We start from the raw sequence: 27112 nt of genomic DNA, 5'->3' as shown, positions 1-27112 counted from the left end.
GAATTCTATTCCTTTGACCCAGAGCTTGGACAGGGGTGAGCATGTGACTAAAGCAAGGCGAACCAGGGTCTTTTGGGGTTTAATATAGATACTGGGAGGGGACCTCTCTCCCTCAAAAATCACTAGCACTAAGAATGATATTAACTTGTACTGTCTGATGACCATCTTTGTCACTGTGTGGAGAAAGCCTGCCTGAGCATGAAAGTGACCCAAGAGGCAGGGGATCCTAGACATGAAGAAAGGCAGGCCACTAATGCTATTGTGTAAGCATCTGCATCCACCATGTCTTCAGCTAATGAGAACCAGTAAATTTTTCCTTTCCTCCTTTCTTTCTCTTTCTTTTTTCCATCAGCAGTTTCATTGTGATTTTTTAAAAGATTTTAATTAATTAATTTTTAAAATTAATTAATTTATTTTTGGCTGCTTTGGGTCTTCGTTGCTGCACGCGGGCTTTCTCTAGTTGTGGCGAGCGGGGGGGCTACTCTTTGTTGTGGTGCGCGGGCCTCTCATTGCGGTGGCTTCTCTTTGTTGTGGAGCACGGGCTCTAGGACTGAGGGCTTCAGTAGTTGCAGCACGTGGGCTCAGTAGTTGTGGCTCACGGGGTCTAGAGCGCAGGCTCAGTAGTTGTGGTGCACAGGCTTAGCTGCTCCGCAGCATGTGGGATCTTCCTGGGCCAGGGCTCGAACCTGTGTCCCCTGCATTGGCAGGTGGATTCTTAACCACTGCTCCACTAGGGAAGCCCCTCATTGTGATTCTTTTATTCCTTGTGCCTGAAAGTCCTGACTAAACAATGTCCACTCGAAGATTCTACAAACTTGTGAATTCAAACACAAAGTCAAGTGCATAAAAGCAACTTTATAGAAAACATTCAAGTAATTGGCAAAGACAGTTTCTTTATTTACTTGAATAATTTCTTTAAATATTTCACTTTGCATTTGGAGATATATCTACTAGTTAAAATTTCTGAGGTACTACACCAGCTTTTTTCTGCTCTATAGTTTCAAATTCTTCTACAATATTTACTTAACATAATCTCAAGATAGAAATAATGTATCTAAGTGAAGAGTCAAAATATAAAAACTAGAAAACATTTCAATCCTGCTTATAAGTGTATAAAGGATTTATGATGATGGAAAATGGCCGAGGCCCCGTATTAAGGAAACTGCAGTCATAAAAACAGTCATGGCTAAATTCTCCAGGAGGACTTGCCAGAGTGAAATCCTAAGGAAAATTCTTAGCCCTTTCTACATTTATATTATTTCCATTAATTTGAAAAGTAGGCCCATAAAAACAAAGCTAAGGAGAGAAGATTCCAATAGGAGATTCCTGATGACATTTAAAATACTGTATTTATAAACACTCACTGCTTATGAAGAGTCATATTATATCACATAATATTAATCAAATATTTGTGAGCTCCCATTGCATACCATGCCCTTGTCTAAATACTGAGAGTTTCTACCCTCAAAAAGTATACAATCTGTGGATTTGAACATAGCAAGATAAATGCTAAAAATCTAAATATGTAACCTAAATTGAAAAGTGACAGATCTACTGGGCTGTCGAGAAAGCAAATTTTAAAACATGCCTTGTTCAACATTTGATTCCTAGGCCTAAAGCTTTAACACTTAGTGTTATCATCATCAAAAAACCTAAGCTGGGCTTCCCTGGTGGCGCAGTCGTTGAGAGTCCGCCTGCCGATGCAGGGGACACGGGTTCGTGCCCCGGTCCGGGAAGATCCCACATGCTGTGGAGTGGCTGCGCCCGTGAGCCATGGCCTCTGAGCCTGCACGTCTGGAGGCCGTGCTCCGCAACAGGAGAGGCCACAACAGTGAGAGGCCCGCGTACCGTAAAAAACACAAAAAATGAAAGAAAACCTAAGCTGACTTTAGAAAGATAAAACAATACATGTCCAAAATCCCTTCTAATGTAGACAGACACTACCTTGACAATGATTTCTAACAGTAAGTCAAAAGGACAGAAGTCTTCAGGGTTTTTCAGCCCACACAACTGCTCATTTATATGACCACATTTAAATGATTCAAAATACCCATGAGTTAATCTTATGCCTAATATTTACAGATTAGTTTGCTTAACAACATTGTTCCCAATAACTCATAAGCCTTCTGGAGAACAGGTGGGTGTAGTGGAGAGAGCATGGGCCTTGGTGTCATCACACTCTGATGTGATGTGAATCTAGGCTTTACCATTTACCTACCTTCTGACTCTGAGTGTCAGTTTCTTCATCTAAAACATGGGGATAATAATGGTACACATCTGTGGGTTGGCCAGGAGTGTTAGAGATGAATTATGAGACACTGGCATTCAATTATGCAGCATACACTGGCATCCAATAAATGTAGCTATTATGCTTACCCTCCTAAGTTGTGTCTTAGCCAGTTTCTGCGTACCTTCATCAAAAATGAGGAACTTGGCACAGTCTACTATGTGAGCCCACTCCAAATACTTGCTATTTCATCACCTTGGCCCTCTCATCTACAGTTTAAATAGTGTTATTTCTTATTTTCCCACCCTTTGGCCATCTTGTGGTTTTCCTCTAAAGCTGTTTCAAGTTCCTGAAGTCCTTCTTAAATTATCCTCCAAGAGATATGGGGATATATGTGTATGTATAGCTGATTCACTTTGTTATAAAGCAGAAACTAATACATCATTGTAAAGCAATTATACTCCAATAAAGATGTTAAAAAAATAAATGAAATTAAAAAAAAAATTGTCCTCCAAGACATGGTAAGGGCCTTCCATACTAACGAAGAACAACAGATAAGGAACCATTACTTTACCTCTTTAAAGAAGAGCAAACCCATGCCCCCACTGAGGTTTAGGAAATGAATATATAGGATGCTCAGTTAAATTTGAATTTCAGATAAACAATGAGTAATTTTTTTAGTATAAATATGTCTCATGAATGTATATTATATGACATTATGAGTTGTAAGCAAATGGAGAAAAATAAGGGAATAATCACCCTTTTTACTAACAGAACTTAGATTGAAAATATTTTGGCCAAACCTATTTATCTGTTGGAATAGAACTGTATTTTTAAGGTTTTTGTAGCACATGTATGTTGCAAAACTGCATACGTTTTTTTTGTCGTTGTTGTTGCTGTTTTGATGCTGTGTGTCTAAAACATGCTGTTTTCAAAGTGGTTATCAGGGTAACCTGTTCCTAACAGGTGGTTTTAAATATCATGTGAAGGTACAACTATGTAAAAGGAAGATTTTTTTTTTCTACTAAAAATCAAGGAAAAGATTTGTGTGCTTGTAGAGAAAAGTTATAGTGTATATGGCAACCTGTCACTGACATTAATTTCTGAAACAGAAAAAGTATTCCTATATTAATATGTATACTTTATTTATAATAAAAAGCTTATTAAAATTCATATATAGGTCACTATAGGAGAAAACAAGTTAAACATGGTACAAAAATAATTTTCATGTGTTATAAATATTGTTTTAGCAGCTCCTTTAAACATTTACTCTTGATTATTATACAAATGTTGCTTCTTTGAGAGAAACCTAAATAGTGCTCTTATTCAGATTCTTATCTAATATTGTATCCCTTCTTCCAATAAACATTTTAAAAGTTGAAAATGACTGAATCATAGCACAAGAAAAAGCCAACATGCATTTTCTAGTTGTCAAACATGATCAAGATAATTGTCCAACTCTGATATGGTAACAGTAAAGATAAAAACAACAGAATTCCATTATATTCTCAAGATTATCCCTCACACAGTCATAATCTGTTAGTAAATATCTTTGTCCTTTTAAGAATGGCTGAAAGTATTCAACTTCTGGGAAATAAGAATAAATGGACATTTGTTTTATCATTGTGCATATTGTAAGAAGTCCTGTTCAGAAAATACATTGAACTGTCAGTCTTGATTGATGGACAGGGTTTTGTCCCATTAATAAGCCGTAGGTCAGATAAGAATGTTTCACTGCCCTTGAAAATGTGAAGATTGAACTTTCAATGTTAAGAAAGTGCTAAGATTCTTGAAATCCTATAAAACTATTCAAAAATATTTTTCAGCCTAATGGATAGATGTAATTTTATAATTCAGATCGTGTAGAAGTGCTACCAGATTTTATTCAATTAATCCAGGAACCCTGAATAACATGAATCCACAAATCACATTTGAGAAACATTTTTCTAACTACACAAATTAAAATAAAAATGAAAAAAAGCCTAGCAACCTCTTCCAGTTGCATTCAAATACAGGGTTTGAACAGGATAAACCTGACTGAATGGTCAGAATGTGAACCACAAAAGGGAGACACAGAGAGGAAGCCGGTACATCACTCATTAATAAATCCGACATTTCCCTCCCTCAGTGTTTGAAAATGTCCTCGGCATAAGGCACGGTGAATTTCAAATGGGAAGAACTGTGCTCAGGATTGAGTTTATATAACTGATCAATCTCCTCTGGTGTTACCCAAAGCAGAAATCAAATGGCTGCAGAGAAATGCTGGTGGTTAGTGGACCCCATTCGTGTCATGGCCGCTGTCACGTAAAGAAAGAGAAATCAGCATCCAGGGAAAGAGAGAAAAAGAGGAGACACATGAGGATGCCAAAGGGCAGGCTGTGACCCTGAAATATGGAGTGGTCAAGCAAGGGGGGCATTCTCCTCTAACACTATTTGCACCTAGCTCTTAGGGTGTGGCTGAATTTTATTTTGCTCACATCTGAGAACTTTTCTTCGAAATCAAAGTTAACTAGTAGACTCTCTGTCAGTGAAGTGAACTAGGGACCCTTTTCAAGGTGAATTTTGTCAGTATATGATGTTTTCTTTTCAAGCAAAGTAGAAAAAAAAAACTTTTAGAAATCATGAAAATAGTATGAATGGAAGAAATAACAAAACTGGCCATATTTTGTATAGATGTGGATTCCTTGGGTGAACATAATGCAATTCTAACAGTGTTGAGAGAAAAATTAAAAGCACATAAATATCACGACGTTGAGATCAATATGTAATCAGAGAATAAAAGAACCAAATAAAACTTTCTACAAAAATCTTAAATACTTTAAAATGAATAAAGAACGCCAAGCAAAGCTATCCTCATAAAAACAGAGCAGTACAGAAAAATAAGTACAGAATCCAATATCTAAAACTCTGGATCCTTGAAAAATTGATAAACTAAAAGGTTAGGACAACTTAAAAAGAACTGTGCTCAGGACTGCATTTATCCAAGGAAAAATAATCCAGGGTGTGTGTGTGTGTGTGTGTGTGTGTGTGTGTGTGTGTGTGTGTGTGTGTGTGTGTGTGTGTGTGTGTGTGTGTGTGTGTGTGTGTGTGTGTGTTTTAGGGAGAGAGAGAAAGAGAGAAAAGAGAGCAAGGCATTAAAAAACTTTTTAACCATATAGGTGCTGCCCACTGGTTGGCAGTCCCAGCCTCCTGGCACATTGTCCTCTAGTTGTGAACTCCAGATGGGTGCACATCTCTGGAGGAATACAGGGAAGGAGAGAGTTAACTACAGCAGACAGAGGCAGGGCCAAGTAGTATCCCAAAGTGAAGATATTACTTGCAGGATAAGCTGGAGTTGCTCAGGCACAGTGGAGACGGGACAGACACTCTGGACTGAGAGACCATACATGCAGGCACGTTGGGGAGAATGTGCAGGGCTGGTCAGGAAGATGTAACTGGCACAGAGGCTATGTGGGCTGGGCTGGGTGTGGATGAAGCCAGAAGGTTAGGCTGGGGCATATCACAGAAAGTCTTATGCATCCTATTGAGGGTCCTGTACTCTTTCAGTAGTGGAGAGTCCCTGGGAGGTTTTAATCAGGACACGGAAACCAGAATACTTATAACTATATATTAGACAACTTTGGTGACAGTGTGGTGAGTGGACTGGAGGGGAAAGGAGCTACAGGCCAGAAGACATAACGGAAGGTCACTGAATCTTCCAGGCACTAGAGGATGAAGACTTACAATAGAGTGAAGACTCCCAGATCTGCATCCTCATCTCTTTAGCTCCAGAGAGTCCAGAAATCCATCTCTCAAGCATCAATTTTGTATGTTCAACAGCTATTCAAGACTAAATTTGACAAATATTTATTGAGGAGCTAATATGTGCAAGGTGCTTGGGGGTACACCAGTAAACAAAACAAACATTCCTGCTGTTGTGGAACTTACTCTGTAGCAGGTGCTCCAGACAACAAATACATAAAACAATTAAGTCAATCTTGCACTATATTAGAAGTTGATAAGTAAATGTTGGAAAAAATGCAGGGCTCCATGTGAAAAGTATTTATTCTATTTGTTAACTGTCCTCAACAAATAAAGAAGTTTCAGAATGTGAAAAAAAAGAAGTTGATGAGTGTTATAGGCAAAAAAAAAAAAAAAAAAAGCAGCATTGGGGGATCAAGAGTGCCTGGAGGGGAGGTGGTGAAAGAGGTCTGTAACTTTGAAAAACTGGGAAGGGGGAGGAGCTTCAAGATGGTGGAAGAGAAAGACATGGAGATCACCTTCCTCCCCACAAATACATCAGAAATACATCTACATGTGGAACAACTCCTACAGAACACCTACTGAACGCTGGCAGAAGACCTCAGACCTCCCAAAAGGCAAGAAACTCCCCACGTACCTGGGTAGGGCAAAAGAAAAAGAATAAACAGAGACAAAAGAATAGGAATGGAACCTGAACCTCTGGGAGGGAGCTGGGAAGGAGGAAAGGTTTCCACACACTAGGAAGCCCCTTCGAGGGCGGGCAGAGACTGCGGGTGGCAGAGGCGGGAAGCTTCGAAGCCACAGAGGAGAGCGCAGCAACAGGAGTGCGGAGGGCAAAGCGGAGAGATTCCCGCACAGAGGATCAGTGCCGACCAGCACTCACCGGCCCGAGAGGCTTGTCTGCTCACCCGCCGGGGCAGGCGGGGGCTGGGAGCTGAGGCTCGGGCTTCGGAGGTCAGATCTCAAGGAGAGGACTGGGGGTGGCTGCATGAACACAGCCTGAAGGGGGCTAGTGCGCCACGGCTAGCCGGGAGGGAGTCCGGGATAAAGTCTGGACCTGCCGAGGAGGCAAGAGACTTTTTCTTGCCTCTTTGTTTCCTGGTGCACTAGGAGAGGGGATTAAGAGCACCGCGTTAAGGAGCTCCAGAGAAGGGCGCGCGCCACGGCTATCAGCGCAGACCCCAGAGATGGGCATGAGACACTAAGGCTGCTGCTGCCACCACCAAGAAACCTGTGTGCAAGCACAGATCACACCTCCCCTCCCGGGAGTCGGTGCAGCCCGCCACTGCCAGGGTCCCATGATCCAGGGACAACTTCCCCGGGAGAACGCACGACACGCCTCAGGCTGGTGCAATGTCACGCCTGCCTCTGCCGCAGCAGGCTCGCCCCGCATCCGTACCCCTCCCTCCCCCGCGGCTTGAGTGAGCCAGAGTCCCCGAATCAGCTGCTCCTTTAACCCCGTCCTGTCTGAGGGAAGAACAGACACCCTCAGGTGACCTACATGCAGAGGGCGGGTCCAAATCCAAAGCTGAACCCCAGGTGCTGTGCGAACAAAGAAGAGAAAGGGAAATTTCTCCCAGTAGCCTCAGGAGCAGCGGATTAAATCTCCACAAACAAATTGATGTACCCTGCATCTGTGGAATACCTGAATAGACAACGAGTCATCCCAAATTGAGGTGGTGGACTTTGGGAGCAATGATATACATATATTTTTTTTTCCCCCTTTTCCTCTTTGTGAGTATGTGTATGCTTCTGTGTGTGATATTGTCTGTATAGCTTTGCTTTGAACATTTGTCCTAGGGTTCTGTCTGTCCGCTTTTTTTTTTGTTTGTTTTTAGTATAGTTTTTAGCACTTGTTATCATTGGTGGATTTCTTTGTTGGTTTGGTTGCTCTCCACTTTCTTTTTATTATTACTTAAAACATTTTTTAATAATTACTTTTTATTTTAATAACGTTATTTTATTTTACTTTATATTCTAGTTTGTTTCTTTCTTTTTTTTCCTCCCTTTTATTCTGAGCCGTGTGGATGACAGGCTCTTGGCGCTCCAGCCAGGCGTCAGGGCTGTGCCTCTGAGGTGGGAGAGCCAAGTTCAGGACACTGGTCCACAAGAGACCTCCCAGCTCCAAGTAATATCAAACAGCAAAAGCTCTCCCAGAGATCTCCATCTCAACACAAAGACCCAGCTTCACTCAACAACGCTACAGTGCTGGACACCCTATGCCAAACAACTAGCAAGACAGGAACACAACCCCATCCATTAGCAAAGAGGCGGTATAAAATCATAAGGCCACAGACACCTCAAAACACACCAGCAGATGTGGACCTGCCCACCAGAAAGACAAGATCCAGCCTCATCCACCAGAAAACAGGCACTAGTCCCCTCCACCAGGAAGCCTACACAACCCACTGAACCAAGCTTAGCTACTGGGGACAGAAACCAAAAACAACGTGAACTACGAACCTGCAGCCTGCGAAAAGGAGACCCCAAACAGAGTAAGTTAAGCAAAATGAGAAGACAGAAAAACACACAGCAGATGAAGGAGTAAGATAAAAACCCACCAGACCTAACAAATGAAGAGGAACTAGGCAGTCTACCTGTAAAAGAATTCAGAATAATGATAGTAAAGATGATCCAAAATCTTGGAAATAGAATGGAGAAAATACAAGAAACGTTTAACAAGGACCTAGAAGAACTAAATAGCAAACAAACAGTGATGAACAACACAATAAATGAAATTAAAAATTCTCTAGAAGGGATCAATAGCAGAATAACTGAGGCAGAAGAATGGATAAGTGACCTGGAGGATAAAATAATGGAAATAACTACTGCAGAGCAGAATAAACAAAAAAGAATAGAAAGAATTCAGGACAGTCTCAGAGACCTTTGGGACAACATTAAATGCACCAACATTCGAATTATAGGGGTCCCAGAAGAAAAAGAGAAAAAGAAAGGGACTGAGAAAATATTTGAAGAGATTATAGTTGAAAACATCCCTAATATGGGAAAGGAAATAGTTAATCAAGTCCAGGAAGCACAGAGAGTCCCATACAGGATACATCCAAGGAGAAACATGCCAAGACACATATTAATCAAACTATCAAAAATTAAATACAAAGAAAAAATATTAAAAGCAGCAAGGCAAAAACAAATAACACACAAGGGAATCCCCATAAGGTTAACAGCTGATATTTCAGCAGAAATTCTGCAAGCCAGAAGGGAGTGGCAGTACATATTTAAAGTGATGAAGGAGAAAAACCTACAGCCAAGATTACTCTACCCAGAAAGGATCTCATTCAGATTTGATGGAGAAATTAAAACCTTTACAGACAAGCAAAAGCTAAGAGAATTTCCGCACCACCAAACCAGCTTTACAACAAATGCTAAAGGAACCTCTCTAGGCAGAAAACACAAGAGAAGGAAAAGACTTACAATAACAAACCCAAAGCAATTAATAAAATGGTAATAAGAATATACATATCGGGCTTCCCTGGTGGCACAGTGGTTGAGAGTCCGCCTGCCGATGCAGGGGACACGGGTTCGTGCCCCGGTCCGGGAAGATCCCACATGCCGTGGAGCGGCTGGGCCCGTGAGCCATGGCCACTGAGCCTGCCATCCGGAGCCTGTGCTCCGCAATGGGAGAGGCCACAACAGTGAGAGGCCCGCATACTGCAAAAAAAAAAAAAAAAAAAAAAAAAAAAAAAAAATATACATATCAATAATTACCTTAAATGTAAATGGATTAAATGGTCTAACCAAAAGACATAGACTGGCTGAATGGATACATAAACAAGACCCGTATATATGCTGTCTACAAGAGACCCACTTCAGACCTAGGGACACATACAGACTGAAAGTGAAGGGATGGAAAAAGATATTCCGTGCAAATGGAAATCAAAAGAAAGTTGGAGTAGCAATTCTCATATTAGACAAAACAGACTTTAAAATAAAGACTATTACAAGAGACAAAGATGGACATTACATAATGATCAAGGGACCAATCCAAGAAGAAGATATAACAATTGTACATATTTATGCACCCAACATAGGAGCACCTCAATACGTAAGGCAAATACTAACAGCCATAAAAGGGGAAATCAACAGTAACACAAGTATAGTAGGGGACTTTAACACCCTACTTTCACCAATGGACAGATCATCCAAAATGAAAATAAATAAGGAAACACAAGCTTTAAATGATACATTAAACAAGATGGACTTAATTGATATTTATAGCACATTCCATCCAAAAACAACAGAATACACATTCTTCTCCAGGATAGATCATATCTTGGGTCACAAATCAAGCCCTGGTAAATTTAAGAAAATTGAAATTGTATCAAGTATCTTTTCCGACCACAACGCTATGAGACTAGATATCAATTACAGGAAAGAATCTGTAAAAAATACAAACACATGGAGGCTAAACAACACACTACTTAATAACGAAGAGATCACTAAAGAAATAAAAAAATACCTAGAAAAAATGACAAGGAAAACAGGATGACCCAAAACCTATGGGATGCAGCAAAAGCAGTTCTAAGAGGGAAGTTTATAGCAATACAATCCTACCTTAAGAAACAAGAAACATCTCAAATAAACAACCTAACCTTACACCAAAAGCAATTATAGAAAGCAGAACAAAAAAACTCCACAGTTAACGGAAGGAAAAAAATCATTAAGATCAGGTCAGAAAGAAATGAAGAAAACGATAGCAAAGATCAATAAAACTAAAAGCTGGTTCTTTGAGAAGATAAACAAAATTGATAAACCATTAGCCAGACTCATCAGAAAAAAAAGGGAGAAGACTCAAATCAACAGAATTAGAAATGATAAAGGATAAGTAACAACTGACACTGCAGAAATACAAAGGATCATGAGAGATTACTACAAGCAACTATACGCCAATAAAATGAACAATCTAGAAGAAATGGACAAATTCTTAGAAATGCACAACCATCTGAGACTGAACCAGGAAGAAATAGAAAATATGAACAGACCAATCAAAAGCACTGAAATTGAAACTGTGATTAAAATTCTTCCAACAAACAAAAAAGCCCAGGACCAGATGGCTTCACAGCCAAATCCTATCAAACATTTAGAGAAGAGCTAACACCTATCTTCTCAAACTCTTACAAGATATAGCAGAGGGAGAAACACTCCCAAACTCATTCTACGAGGCCACCATCACCCTGATACCAAAACCAGACAAAGATGTCACAAAGAAAGAAAACTACAGGCCAGTACCACTGATGAACATAGATGCAAAAATCCTCAACAAAACACTAGCAAACAGAATCCAACAGCACATTAAAAGGATCATACACCATGATCAAGTGGGGTTTATCCCAGGAATGCAAGGATTCTTCAATGTAGGCAAATCAATCAATGTGATACACCATATTAACAAATTGAAGGAGAAAAAACATATGATCATCTCAATAGATGCAGAGAAAGCTTTGGACAAAATTCAACATCCATTTATGATAAAAACCCTGCAGAAAGTAGGCATAGAAGGAACTTTCCTCAACATAATAAAGGTCATATATGGCAAACCCACAGCCAACGTTGTCCTCAATGGTGAAAAACTGAAACCATTTCCACTAAGATCAGGAACAAGACAACGTTGCCCACTCTCTCCACTATTATTCACCATAATTTTGGAAGTTTTAGCCACAGCAATCAGAGAAGAAAAAGAAATAAAAGGAATCCAAATAGGAAAAGAAGAAGTAAACCTGTCACTGTTTGCAGATGACATGATACTATACATAGAGAATCCTAAAGGTGCTACCAGAAAACTACTAGAGCTAATCAATGCATTTGGTAAAGTAGCAGGATACAACATTAATGCACAGAAATCTCTTGCATTCCTATACACTAATGATGAAAAATCTGAAAGAGCAATTAAGAAAACACTACCATTTACCACTGCAACAAAAAGAATAAAATATCTAGGAATAAACATACCTAAGGAGACAAGAGACCTATATGCTGAAAATTATAAGACATTGATGAAAGAAATTAAAGATGATACAAATAGATAGAGAGATATTCCATGTTCTTGGATTAGAAGAATCAACATTGTGAAAATGACTATACTACCCAAAGCAATCTATAGATTCAATGCAATCCCTATCAAACTACCACTGGCATTTTTCACAGAACTAGAACAAAACATTTCACAATTGGTATGGAAACACAAAAGACCCCGAATAGCCAAAGCAATCTTGAGAAAGAAAAATGGAGCTGGAGGAATCAGGCTCCCTGACTTCTGACTATACTACAAAGCTACAGTAATCAAGAGAGTATGGTACTGGCACAAAAACAGAAATACAGATCAAGGGAACAGTATAAAAAGCCTAGAGATAAACACATGCACATATGGTCATCTCATCCTTGACAAAGGAGGCAAGAATTTGCAGTGGAGAAAAGACAGCCTCTTCAATAAGTGGTTCTGGGAAAACTGGACAGCTACATGTAAAAGAATGAAATTAGAACACTCCCTAACACCATACACAAAAATAAACTCAAAATGGATTAGAGACCTAAATGTAAGGGCAGACACTATCAAACTCTTAGAGGAAAACATAGGCAGAACACTCTATGACATAAATCACAGCAAGATCCTTTTTGCTCCACCTCTTAGAGAAATGGAAATACAAAGCAAAGTAAACAAATGGGACCTAATGAAATATAAAAGCTTTTGCATAGCAAAGGAAACCATAAACAAGACGAAAAGACAAGCCTCAGAATGGGAGAAAATATTTGCAAATAAAGCAACTGACAAAGGATTAATCTCCAAAATTTACAAGCAGCTCATGCAGCTCAATATCAAAACAAGAAACAACCCAGTCCAAAAATGGGCAGAAGACCTAAATAGACATTTCTCCAAAGATATACAGATTGGCAACAAACACAGGAAAGAATGCTCAACATCATTAATCATTAGAGAAATGCAAATCAAAACTACAATTAGATATCATCTCACACCGGTTCGAATGGCCATCATCAAAAAATCTACAAACAATAAATGCTGGAGAGGGTGTGGAGAAAAGGGAACCCTCTTGCACTGTTGGTGGGAATGTAAATTGATACAGCCATATGGAGAACAGTATGGAGGTTTCTTAAAAAACTAAAAATAGAACTACCATACGACCAGCAATCCCACTACTGGGTATATACCCTGAGAAAACCATAATTCAAAAAGAGTCATGTACCAAAATGTTCATTGCAGCTCTATTTACAATAGCCAGGACATGGAAGCAACATAAGTGTCCATCAACAGAGGAATGGATAAAGAAGATGTGGCAGATATATACAATGAAATATTACTTAGTCATAAAAAGAAACGAAATTGAGTTATTTATAGTGAGGTGGGTGGACCTAGAGTCTGTCATACAGAGTGAAGTAGGTCAGAAAGAGAAAAACAAATACCGTATGCTAACACATATATATGGAATCTAAAAAAAAAGGTCATAAAGAACCTAGGGGCAAGACGGGCATAAAGACACAGACCTACTAGAGAATGGACTTGAGGATACAGGGAGGGGAAGGGTAGGCTGAGACAAAGTGAGAGAGTGGCATGGACTTATATATAGTACCAAATGTAAAATAGATAGCTAGTGGGAAGCAGCCGCATATCACAGGGAGATCAGCTCGGTGCTTTGTGACCACCTAGAGGGGTGGGACATGAAGGGTGGGATGGAGGGAGACGCAAGAAGGAACAGACATGGGGACATATGTATATGTAAAACTGATTCACTTTGTTATAAAGCAGAAACCAACACAACCTTGCAAAGCAATTATACTCCAATAAAGAAGTTAAAAAAAAAAACAAAACTGGGAAGTTGCCTTTTAAGTGAAGAGTTGGAGGAAGAGAGGACTTAGCCATCTAAATACAGCTCTGCCTGGTGTGTCTGAAGCACAGCAATGGGGCCAGTAAGCCTGGACCTTGGTGATTAGAAGATGAGATCAGAGAAGACAAAGAATCGGATCAGGCAGGGCCTTGTAGGCCACTGTGAGACCTTGGCCTTTATCGGAGTGAAATATGAAGACACTGCAGAGTGTTGAGCAACGGATTGATTATATTTGAATGGAATCACCTTGAGTGGGTGTGGGAGATTGCTGGTGGCAGGGGGCTGGGATAGGGCTAAAATGGAGAAGTGAGGCTGTTTGGGAGTTGGGAGGCTGCTGTTAATAGTGTAGGTAAATGATGGCAGTGGCCTAGGCCAAGAGGAAGGAATAAGTGATGAGAGGTGGCTGAATTCTGGTTATATTTTGAACGCAGCTAAAAGGATTTGCAGATGGATTTGGAGATGAGGTGTGTGAGGAAAAAAAGGAGTCAAGAATATGCCAAGGATTTTGGCTTTTGTAACAGGGAGAATGGTTCTGCCAGTTACAAAGGAGCTGGAGGGTGGAGCAAGTTTGGCAGAGATGTGTGAAGATCAGTAGTTTTGTTCATGTTTGACATACTTTTTAGACATCTAAATGGAGATGTTTACTTTGCAGTTGGATATTTGAGTCCTGAAGTTTAAATTAGGAAGTTGTCTGCATATCAATGGTATGAAAGCCATGAGACTGGATGAAACCACCAAGGAAAGGAGTGTAGGGAATGAAGAGAGGAGAACTGCGTGCTAGGGCTCACTGACGCCAACAGGCTGGGGAGAGCAGGGTGACCAAGAAGGAGCAGTTGGGTATACCGTCTGGCACCTCCGTCTACTCCCATGAAACTTGTTCTCCCATTCCATATCCTATCTCGGTGCCGAACATTTCCCACATTTCCAAGACATCATGCTTGACTCCCACCTACAGGTCTTTTAAATATGTCCACCTGCATCCATCCCCAGGGCAGCATCACTTCTTACCTGGATTATTACAACAGCTTCCTACCTGGTCTTCCCTCTCCATTCTTGTCCCTGATCATCCATTCCCCAACGTAACAGAGATATCTTTTTAAAAAGACAATCTGATTATGTTATTTTTATGTTTAAAAACAGTTCAACTCCTTAGCACAGCTTAAAAGCCATGCATGATTTGGCTTCTGCCTAATTCTCCAGCCTTGCCACTTGCCATCTCCTCCCTAGAAATCTAGGCTCCAGCCACCCTGTCCTTCTTTGAGTTGTTGAAGCAAGCCATGTGTTCTTCCACTCTGGGTTTCAACACATAGATCCCTCTTCATGGAACACGTCTGCCCTCACCTTCACCTGGTTAACTCTTACTCTCTCTTCAAGTCTCATCTTAGGGAACATTTCTTCTAGGAAGCCTTCTCCAATGCTTCTCTTGCCCTCTAGGAAGGGTTTATGTATGTGCTCATACATCAAACCTGCCTCTGCCTTATCTAGACTTTATAATGTTATGTTGTAATTTGCTTATTCATACTTCCCACTAGACTATAAGCTCCATCTTTAGCCCCTGGCATACTGCCATTACATGGCACTTGGTAAGAATTTGTTGAAGAATAGATAATGGAATGAATTAATACATGAAAGAATGATCCTGAATAAAAACTCTGGCAGTATGGATATAACAGAAAGAAAGGACTAGATTAGAAATTTATGTGACAATGATGCAACATCAATACTGGCCATTGAGGAGACTGAGAAATCAAAGATGGCTAAAAAATGTCTACCTTGGGTGTAATAAACAAAAGTAAGGAAAGCAGGCAGAGAAGAGTTTTGGGCAAAAATAATAGTTCAGTTAATAACTGAGTGTCTGTTGGTCATTCAAGTGGCAGTGTCTTTAAGGTGACTAACAACATGGGCACAGTGGTTTAGAGAGAAGAGGGGGTTAGAGATAGCAATTGGTGAACCATTGGTCCATTAGTGTATTTGAAGTCATGGAGGTAAATGAGATCACCCATGGGCATGTTCAGTAAGAGAAAGGAGGGATTCAGATGGAACCCTAAAGACCAGAATCTAAACTTTATATCTAAAGGCTGAAGGAAAGGTTTGAGTGGTATTTCAGAAGCTTGAGAAATTTTAAGAAAGGAAAAGCAAGATGTATAGTGTCAAATCTCATAGAGGGGTCAAGTGGGATAACAGAAGTGTCTGTCAGATTTGGCAATGAGGTTTCCAGTGATTAGAGTGAGGATATTTTCTTGGGAGTGGGGAAAAGACTGCTTGAGTTGAATAAGTTAAAGAATGAATGATAGTAGAAAAAATGAGATAGTGATCTTCAAGAATTCTTTATTTAAAGGATAAGGCAGAAATAGGAGTGAATACTTAAGGTAACTGTATATTAAGGATCTTCTCAGGGTGTGTGTTTCTTTCTAGAAGCAGCAAGTTGAGTAAGGGCTGAATGAAAAAAGGCGATGGAGATTTTAAAGATGAGAGGGATTGGCAGGGAAGGTGGGATAGATGGAGCAAGGTGTTGGAAGATGTGGGGAAGAATGGGATCAAAACCATAGGCTGAAAAGACCATTTCATCATTTGACAGAGAAGCAAGGAAGTAATAACGGGTGACACAGAAACTATTCAGGCTTCTGTTTGCTCTCTAAACTATGAGGGAAGATACTACACTGAGAAGAAGGGGAGCCAATGAGATTCAAGAGCTTGAGGGAATAGTGGAAGTTTGTAATCATTGTGGTGGGAAAGGGTAAAAATGAGACTAGAGACAAGTAAACAGATTTGCTGGTAAGAGAAGCAGGTGCTATGAATTGGCCAAAATGGGCAATGACCAAAACAAGAATAAAGTTCTCTTGAGATAATACTTATCCTAATGCACAATGCTCATTTTCATTGAGTATCTAAACAGTCAGCATGGCAGATTTGGGGATTAAATGGTCCCATAATCATAACCTCTGTAGTGAATCCTTTGTAATGTTTATTAATTCATCAGATCTATGAACGTTTATTAAGAGGAAACGCCAGCATTTGATTATTTTTATTTAAAAACCATTATTATTGAAATCTGTAAGGAATAACTTCAGGGAAAAGAAAAACATATTGAAACAGATACTCTGTTCTCTTTTCAATAAGACCAACAGTCTAAAGATGTTAAAGAAATGAATCAGATATAATAATTATCTAAGTCTGAAAATGAAAACCCATTTAGGAATTGTGAGGGAGCCTTGATCCTAAATACAAGTCTTGTTATTCATTTAGAATCTTTAATAACATTTGGAAAGCAATTAATCAAGTTATGACACAGATTCAAGAGCTGTCGCCTTTCATTGTCATTAATGAAACTGGGGATCTATCTGCACTTTTCTGGTGATTTAAAGAACAACTTTTTGGTAAGCTATTTGAAGACTATAAGAATGTTTAAAGTCATTGGACCTTGATGTACAAATTTCAATGAACAATCCAAATGTGTGTTAGTGAGACTGAAATAAAATTTAGAAGTATCTTAATTTTGACATGACAGAAAGTGAATTTTAAGAAGTCCAAAATGCATATTCATTTCTGTTAGGAGAAAGCTTTCTTCTGTCAACAACCTTTGCTTTGATTGCTTCTTTATATAATTCAATAGAACTTAAAATATTTTACTGTACACTTATACTCTCAGTTAAAAAAAAAACAGCTAGGGTAATATTTTAGGTCCAAAGTTTCACACAGGCCCTGAATGATTCTATTTGTCTGCTGTCTTTATCTTAACTAGAGAGTGGTCAGGCCACGAGCTCAGTTTGGACAGTGTGCCCTTCAGCAGGAGCTGGAGGGATTCTGCCTGAATGTGAGGCCAGAATCAGATGACAGCTGCTCACCTAAGACTCTCAGAGTAGCAAAAAGACAGGAAGTGAAGGCAGGCCCTGATATAAGCTTTCCTTAACTCTTTAGACTACTGTATAAGTTTAGAACATGAGAAGTACAATTCTTACGCACACTAAAGCATGAACTCTGTACAATCAAGACCCAAAGAAATGGTCTCAAGATAATATCCCCAAGAAAAGCTAATATACATACACTGCAGATGATATCCCAATGGAAAATAATTATTGATATAGTTTTAAGGGCCATAACTTTTGATCCCAACAGTAGCAAATGGATTATAATGCCCTGATATGCTAGAAAATTTTAGTCATGAAAATGGTATAAAACATTTGTAACCTGGGTTTTTCTTTTTTTGCGGTACGCGGGCCTCTCACTGCCGTGGCCTCTCCCGTTGCGGAGCCCAGGCTCCGGACGCGCAAGCCCAGCGGCCACGGCCCACGGGCCCAGCCGCTCCGCGGCATGTGGGATCCTCCCGGACAGAGGCACGAACCCACGTCCCCTGCATCGGCAGGCGGACTCTCAACCACTGCGCCACCAGGGAAGCCCTGGGTTTTTCTTTTAATACTGTGATTCCTTCTGAGAACACGGAATTTCATTTACAGTGTTTTTGAGTAGCTAAAAGAGTGCATAGGACACGCCTCTGACACTCAGAATAGAAGTCCCTCTTTTTCTGCTACATATTCCTGCTATTCTTACTGGTAGCTAAGGGTAGGATAGACTAAGAGGGCTGATTTAGAAATGGGTAGATGATAGCCTAGTTTCTCCCAGAATCAAACCACCTGTGACAGAGTTGGAGGAGGCTTCGACTTTGCTTATCATGTGCCTACCATTTTCCTGTGAGCTTTCCCTTGATTCCCCACTCAGTTTTGACCAGCCTTTTTCCTATTTGGAAGGTGGCAGCCTGATTCCTAATGGGACACTCTCTTCATGACTTGCAATGCACCCAAATCCATGACCCTTAAGCGTATCCACCCACCTCTCCATTCCTTTAACCTTGCTGACCCATTACCCTGGCAAAACCTGCAGGTCTTCTCCTTCATTATCTACTTCCTATATTTGTAGCATGAGAGTTATCAGAAAAATGTCTTAAATTGAATTACATTTTGCCAAATGTACAAATACATTGGAATACTCTGTACATTTTCCAAATGTACAGAGGCATTTGACTGCTCATTTATCAAGTTGTGAGACCTTTTAATTAGAGTTTAAAAAATTCTCTAAATGTAAATGTGTACAAACACATGGATATATAATTATTACTGATGGTTTGGTCAACCACTGAAATTGAAATTAAGCATGTGAAAACTACATAAATAAGTTACTCCTTATACAGTGCTATCTACAATTAAATTTCAAAACAAGTTTTAATAATAATATATGTATTCAGCAGCAAACTTTCAGATTCACCTAAGAAAACCTCCATTTCAAGACCATAATAGCACACTTTTCCTTTTTGTTCCCACCAACATATAAAAAATTGAAAAATTCTGGCACCTCAGTGTCATAAAGAAACAACACACTTTTGATCAGGAAAGGTTTTCTGGGGACAAAATGTGATGAGTTGTTAGAAATTCACAACATGATATCAAGGAAAATGTCAATGACCATGCCTTCTATGCCTTCTAAATACTACTTTCTTTTAGAGAGGAGTTGCTGTCTCCATAGCCTTCAGTACTCTAATCATGTGGATTTCAATTGCACTTAAAGCTACATATTTATTTCAAGTCTATATGGGAAGTCTAGTTACCACAAAATACACACTCACAAACAGGAAATCTAACTACAGTAAGAAGGTGTTTTTTTTCCCCCCACACAATAGAGTTCAAAGATGTGTCATCTATGCAATTTGGAGCAAAACCCAACACCACTATTATTGTTGAGTACCTCTCTCTCCCCTCCTATATTATGGCAACTTATGATTATATCATTATGTTTTCCAAGCCTGTTTGAACTTGCTGCTCTTGCTTATAGATACAAATGACCTGCCCTTTTCTGTGCAAAGCTTTCAATCAGTAAGCATGTCAAGGTGGGAGGAAGGATGGCAGGAACAGTAAAAGGGGAAAAAAAATCAATTTTTAGAAAGCATATGGTAACAACTGAATATTTAATCAAATTAGTCTAGAAATTCCTTCCTATTTTCAGCACTGTTTGCAAGGCTGTTGTGTCATGGTACAGAATGAATTTCAATAAATGTCATATATTTAGTTAGATGGCTTATTTTTAAAATTTGTTGAACCAGGTCACTGACTCAGAATAGATCTCATTCCAAGACATGACAGATGGATACTGATACTGAATAAAAAGATTGACATTAGCTGGAAGGTTCTGGGCAGAAGAAGAAGTCATTCATTTAACATTTAACAAAATATTTACTGAGTACCTACTGTGTGCCAGGATAAAATGATAAACATTTGGACTTTATATTATAATAGAAAGAGGAGTTGTTCCAAAATAATTTCCTTGGGGTTAATAAGGATTACAATGGAATACCAATAGTGAGCAAGGTCCTTAAAAGTACTTACATTTTTCACATTGCATCAGAAAAATGCATTAGTACTCATTCAAACATCCATTTTGTTATGGTTGCAGGATTTTAGACCTAACTCAGATTTTTGAAGATGCTGTTTACTAACCCTTAACAAAAACCAACTTCCTATTTTTCTGGAACAAAAGGGGCCTTACATGGTTTCAAAGATTTCTTAGACATCAAAGAGCTTAGAGAGACATACAGTTTATGGGTAATGATTTAGGATTTAGTGAATCAAAAACACATGGATTAAATTTCCTTTAAAAGACCCCTAGGTTTAAATTTTAAGAGGTAAAATGTTGGTCTAAACACACATTAGTCCCCAAAAAGCCAAAATTTATTTTTAAAGATAGTTTGAGCTGTCTTATGGACCTAAAACTTGGCTGGGTTTTACTTTCCCACATGATTAGGCCTCAAAGGAGACAACCTGCCTTCTGCTCAACAAATTTACTCCACCTCTCTCATTTGTGAAGACTACATTACTTCAAAGGTCTCTAGCTCTGAATGCTCTTCTTGATATTTTCAATAAAATATTAAAAACCAGAAACAACCCATGGTCTTATCAAACAACTGGAGTACATTTTAATTCCTCCAAGTCAATTATGTTTTTTTTTAACATACAACTTTAAAATTGGACCTGAGATTCTAGGTGCTAGGTTCAGATTTCCAGCTATCAGAGAACAAGAGATAATTTGAAAACAGGAAAAGGCCACTGATCTTAATATGTGCACTGTTTCATGACATATTATTATATTTGCATTTAAAATAGTAGGAAGAAATACAGTACATGATCTTCCGTTCTAACACAATGGCTTTCCGGAAGGCCGCTAGCCTGGGTATTTCACCGAGTTTTTAGGATTAAAGGAAACAAGTTAGTGCACAACCTGTGAGCTTTTATTCCTTTGGAAAAATAGACTGCAACACTGATCTAATGGCTTTTAAAGGGTACTCAAAACCAACACAGTGCACGTTTTGAATTTCAGTGGTGGAGGAATAACAACTGGTGAAGTCCAGGCAGCTCTTAGAAATCAAAACAAAACAGAGAAAGCACCAGCATTCTAAACGGAGAGTTTATTCTGAATGAGAACCTGGAAATGAAACAGGAAATCTACATATAAAGTTATGATGAATTTAGATTTCAGGAAATTATTGCTGCAGTTTAAGAATGAAATGACTACATTACTCTTATAGTTTAGAAATATACAGAGTTTGATAGAACGTATGTGGGTTGATGGGTTTAGGAAAATAAGTATGTGCCGATAGATGATGAATTTTCCAGTGAGGAAAAAAGGCTGAGAACTCTACAAGATAAAATACTTTTCAGAAGCAGTCCTGGGGCTTTTGGGCTGTGCCTGATGCTGAATTAAACAGCACCTGCGGGTGAAACAGGGGACCACTTGGCAGGTATAGTTGTGGCCAAGACTGTAAATCTGGCCTGCAAATATTTTGTCTCTCTAGCTCAAACAATTTTAAAGATGCTGAGTCAACATGTTAAAATTGAGAGATTTCTAGCTTCTGAAAAGCTGAAAGACACCACCACATGGGCCCGTGCCACTCACTGAGCCTCACGGCAACTCTGATGATGCCAAGCAGTGGCTGCTCCCCCTTAGGCAGGACTTTTTCTGAGCAGGTTTTTGGTCCCAGTTTTTGGTTAGTTTTACTCATTTAGGTTACCTGTTTGCAAATCTTCATACAGGATATAGACAAGGCATAGGGGGAAGAAAGAAAAGAAGAAGAAAATCCAACACAGTGGTTTAACACTGGAAAGGGAAAAGGAAGGAGAGAGAGAGAGAAGGCAAAGAAGTACACAGCAGACAGAAACTGTAAACCATCAGCAATTGTCTCCTTTGCCGTCTCCAGATTTATACTATGAAAGCGATCTGTGACAAAGCCATGGGTATTAGTCTCAACAAATTCCACTGGGTCAGGGTCATTGTGTAGAAAATAAGAAGGAAAATTGTATGAATGGAGCAATTTCCCTGATCAAGGATGGGGTGTGGGGATGGGACCAGGTAAATGCAAGAAAATTCCATGGTTCTTTTCTTTCATTGCCCTCAAACCAAGGGATGTGGGCCTCGCCTTCATCTTCACCTTAGAGACTGTAATGAAGTATGGCAGGCACTGTCCAGGTACTTCCCATAAAAGACCAGGGACTCCACGTACAGTTGTGCAGGCTGTGCATTGCACAATTCCAGAGATAAAATATGAGAATGACACTCCCAAGGAATGCGAAGGAGAAGCTCTGCCTTATTCTTTCATCTCCTTCAGGTTCTAGCTCAAAGGCCACCTTTGAATTAAGGCCTTCTCTGACCCCACTACTGAATTTTTCAGTCACCAGCCCATTATTCCCTCTTAGCCTTGACAGTCCGTACTCCTCTTTCCACTTTATGCTTCCTGATAGCTCTCATTACTTCACATACATCTTATTTACGTGCTTTTATTTACTGTTTGCCTTCCTCATTATAGAACAGAGCATCATAAGGCCAGAGACTTTTGTCTGTTTTATTCTCTGCTGCATTGCCAGAGTCTAGAATCACGCCTAGTAGGTGCATAACAAATTACCCTGAATGCCTAAATCCTTAGTCACATTCTTAGAGTACAGGAACCTGGCTTTCACTAGAACCTGTGATTCTCTGACCATTTTTCATAATTGCTTGGGCCAGATTTCCTAATAATCCTTTGTTATATTAGAATAAATACATTTCAAATCCTATGGACCATTATATAATCTATATGGCTCATAAACTTTTATATAATTTCTATTTGCCCTATAGCTACATAATTTATCATAGAAATTTAAAACAACAGGAGTAACCTGTATACTTGTACAAATTTATACAATCACAGGAGAAACATGTATACTTGGGTATGCAATTAGCCAGTTCATTTTTTTTTTTTAATTTCACTGTACTCACACCTCCTGTTACAAATGCCACACGAGTGATTTTTCTCTCAATTATATTTTACAGCTTATAAAAACACATTCTTCATTTTGTCCCTTGAAAAGCAAAGTAGTCAGATTTTACTGGATGTTTTTATTGAAACAAATCCCAAGGGGAATATACTAAACTGTTAAACACAGCTGAAGAGATATCTGAGAATGCGCTTTCTGATAGAAGGGTAGATTACAAAATTACTCACAGCTCTTAATCTGATAATAGGAGAATGCCCCACACATATGAATGGAGCTTTTTCTTGGTATGCTTTACTACAAAAAGAGAAAGGGAGAAAAAAAGAACTGGAGAAACAGAAGGTGAGAAAAACTCCGGAGACTAGAAATGTTACAGTCATCATTTATCACTAACCTAAGGATCCCAATGTACGCCTCAGTGCAAAATGCTTCAAAGAGTTAAACTTCCTTGATGGCTGGGCAGAGGCTGTGGTGCTGTTGAGACAGCATGGGGGCTAGGCTCATGCACAGGTTCCCTGTCTATAACATGGGGAGGTTAAGATAGTGAAACCAGCCTTGCCTATTCTGTAAGGTTGTTGCAGTATCAGAAAGATGATATACTCAGAAGCAGCTTCAAAATTTTAAGAGTTAAGTTCCAATCTTTTGATTTAAAAAAAATTTCTATTATTTAATAGCAAGTGGGATGGTGTCCAAGGCTGTCACTCTTTTGTAACAATTACGGACCTTGATTCCATTTTGCACGAGATTTATTTATCTGAATATCTAATTCTTCAAAGGCAGATATTTCGCTTCTTCCTTTCTAAAAATGTTCCTCTAGTACCAGACACATATGATGTTTAACCTACAGTTCTTAGCTATTTTTGCTGAAGCAAATGTGGGCCTGGCAGCAACTCTGTTAAGAACAGGGAATCAAAGTGATCCTGAATTGACATTAGTTAGTATATCTATCATTTATTACTAAGAGGTGACTATTTGTTTTGCACTGAGCAAAGCCCATGAAGAAACTCTGCCCTGAGGGCTCAGAGTCAAAGACACCAGTTTCAACATACACCAGTGAGGTAAACTCCCTGGCACTTGAGTTTCTGCATATTTTCTCCCCTTAAGGTAGCACAATTAGGAAATTCAGTATCCCATGAACAAACATAGCAGCTCAAGAAAAATATTGGGGATGATGGGAAAGGAAAGCGTAGATGATTCTGGTGAGACTAATGACAGTGAAGAAAACATGAAATTAGAGGGAAGAAATGGGGGCACAGAAAGCTTGGAAGCAGCTCTGACCAAACCAAGGGGAAGAGATGAGGGGGAAGGGGGCAGAGAGATGGGAGGTGCTCTGAATTTGTAGGGAACTGTTACTCAACATGGGTGTGTCACTATAGGCACTAGTGCAGCCACTTAGAGAAAGGTGTGTGTCCTGAGAGAATGTTAGCCCTTTTGAATTATTCACTTTGTTTTGAGATGACCACATTTGAGAAAAAGTTTATTTGAGGCTATCATATAGACGTGCAAAAGGAAAATCAGACTAATGCTATTTTGGACTATTTATTTTCTTTTTTAACCAACAGCTAAGGAAATTGATTTCTGAAATGTATTTCTTAGTCTAATTCTCCTTGGAACAAATTTTAAAGAATTTCAAGATTATAGTGGGTCATAGTCTTAAAAGGGATTTATAAGATAAGGGTTTTTCTGCTGCTTAGAAAAGTGTCATTTTTCTTTTATCATAGGTTTAAAAGTCATGAAAATATTAGTTACAAACTTTCATACTAACTGGCTATGGTTAATCTTATACATCTTTATCATTCAGATAAACCTCAACCACTAATTCTGAAGTCATGGAAAGTACATCTAATGTAAACCTCTACTGTGATGTATTAAGAGTAAAGCAATCTTTGAAAAACCAGTAGTCAGCAGATCATCTTCTAAATGCCATAAATTCCATTATGTTAAAATCAAAATATATTTAGGTTAATAACTATAGGTTTATGCACTGTTAAGTTTGAAACCTGAACAGAATTTTTAAAACACCAGTAAATTTTATAGGCAATCAGCCACATTTTTGGTACTACAAAAATTTCTTATGAGTGACGTAAATTTTACTTGTATTATTCAGCAACTCAAAAAGAATGAACACTGAATACACCACAGACTTGCAGTCTACAATTGGAACCAAAGCACCTCACTTTCTGTTCCATTATGGAAGTTTACATGTTAAAACAAAGCCCAATAAGCTTGGAGCTAGAAAGAAAAACTATGTACCTGTAAATAATCCAAGCACCACTTACAGTTTACATAAAAGCACAATTTATGTCCTAGAGGCACAGAGAAACGTGATGTACATCATTTTCAGATCATCTTCATGCAGAAAAAATTCATTAGTCAGCTATAATAGTTTAGCTGTAAAGGAAAATGTTTTTCTGAATCCATTTGCATGGCAATGTGCATGTGTCTGCCTGATGGAAATGACAAAATAAACCTCCACCCAACTCTACAAAATGTGAACAGTGTTCTTAAAATTCAGGAGAGGGTCCAGATAGTCTATATTCTCTCCAACGTCAGTTTTTACAATCCTCTCATATTCACCGACCGTCTTAACTTGGCAATTAAAGTATCCTGATTATTTTGCCTAAGAGAGTTGACAATATTTCATTCTGCCCCAGGACTCCTTTACACATAAAACTGTGATAAGGTAAAACACACTGGGCAGAACTATTCATGCATGAGCCACAGGAACTCTCTCCAACTGCCAAATTAGTAAATGGCTCTTTTAAAACATAAAAGGTATGAAATGAGAAACAGTACTTTGGAGTAAATTCTGCATTGTAGATAGTCTGTGAAAATTCTTTCGTTCGTGCTTTAATTATTGGGTCAGTAACAGTCGTAGCCAGATTGCCCGACCTCTGGTTCTAATCTATTTCACCTAATAAGACAGATGTCCTCCACAGAGCCCCAGCAGAGAGATAAGGTAAGATTGAAAACGATAGGTCACAACAAGCCCTGTGTATTTGCCAGAAATTAAGAATTCAGACCCTCACAGAAACACCTGCCCCTTGGAAGGGGCCCCACGTAATACAGATATAAAGCAAGGATGGGAACAAGGAAACTGCTGGCTCGAAGCTTGCTGGCCACATCACCCTCCGTCAGGGTGACCGGATCACTTTTGAGTCAGATCACAGCCTTGAAACTTGCTGGGCCATAACAGTCATACACCATCGCCCACCCCTGCGCCCCTCTCCTGAGTCACACAGGTGGCTGTCAGAAGCAACCCCCTAAAACGAAAAGCCCCATTCTAGTTTCGACCTCGCCCCTGGGGCCACAGCTCTTTAGTTTCTTAAGCCCCTAAACTCTCGCCCACCTCCCGGGTCTTGCCCTCTGGAACAGCAGTCAGGTCTCTTAGGGGAACAAAGAGCAGAAGGGCAGGGGCGAAAGACGGGGTGCAGGATACGAAAGGGGCTGTAGTTTTTACCTTGCGGCGCCCAGGAGCCGGCGGAGGAGACGTCAACCGGGCAGGGATCAACCGCGTAGGGATCAACCGCGTAAGGACCACCCGCGCGCTCCGCGCCTCCCTGCCTCTTCTCAGCAAGTCAGCTGTCGCCCCGCATCTGGCTCGCGCCCTCCGCTGGGCTTCGCATCTGGTCACAAAGCGCTGTGGGCGCCGGGGGCGGCGAGAGCCTCCGGGTCACCTGTGGCCGGGCCCAGCCGAACGCCCCGTCCTCCCGCCGGCCGTGCTCCCTCCGCCCCTTCCCACCCGCGTTCCCTCCGCCCCTTCCCACCCGCGCGCTGCCCGGGCCGTGACTCAGCCGGGCATCGGCGCGCGCGGCCCGCGGCGGCCCGGGCGCGTCCAGCCGGGAGGAACGGCCAGGAGACCCGACTCGTGCTCTCGTCCGCCCGCCCCTGCACGTGTCCGTCTGTCTCGTGCGCTGTCCGTCCACCTCGTCCACGGGTCCAAGGACCGCTGAGGTGGGGACTGGCAACAACACCCTGAGGGGGAAATCGGCCCCCGC

At 40.0% G+C, this 27112-nt stretch overlaps 1 protein-coding gene across 4 annotated transcripts in view; it reads right to left on the bottom strand.

The window, feature by feature from the left end:
* MET (MET proto-oncogene, receptor tyrosine kinase) overlaps positions 1-26792 on the bottom strand; it is a 129206-nt gene extending 102414 nt beyond the window's left edge. For 3 of the 4 annotated variants that reach the window (XM_019925013.3, XM_033863173.2, XM_019925018.3), the window contains exon 1: positions 26575-26792. The gene's annotated coding sequence lies outside the window, so the exon portion shown is untranslated. The remainder of the gene's footprint in view (positions 1-26574) is intronic. The other variant, XM_019925000.3, reaches the window with a different exon arrangement.
* Between the last annotated feature and the right edge of the window lie 320 nt (positions 26793-27112).

Source organism: Tursiops truncatus, chromosome 9 (genome assembly GCF_011762595.2).
Source record: "Tursiops truncatus isolate mTurTru1 chromosome 9, mTurTru1.mat.Y, whole genome shotgun sequence".
Taxonomy (NCBI): Eukaryota; Metazoa; Chordata; class Mammalia; order Artiodactyla; family Delphinidae; genus Tursiops; species Tursiops truncatus.
The sequence above is the reverse complement of the archived record's forward strand: the minus strand, read 5'-3'. Positions and strand labels throughout refer to the sequence as shown.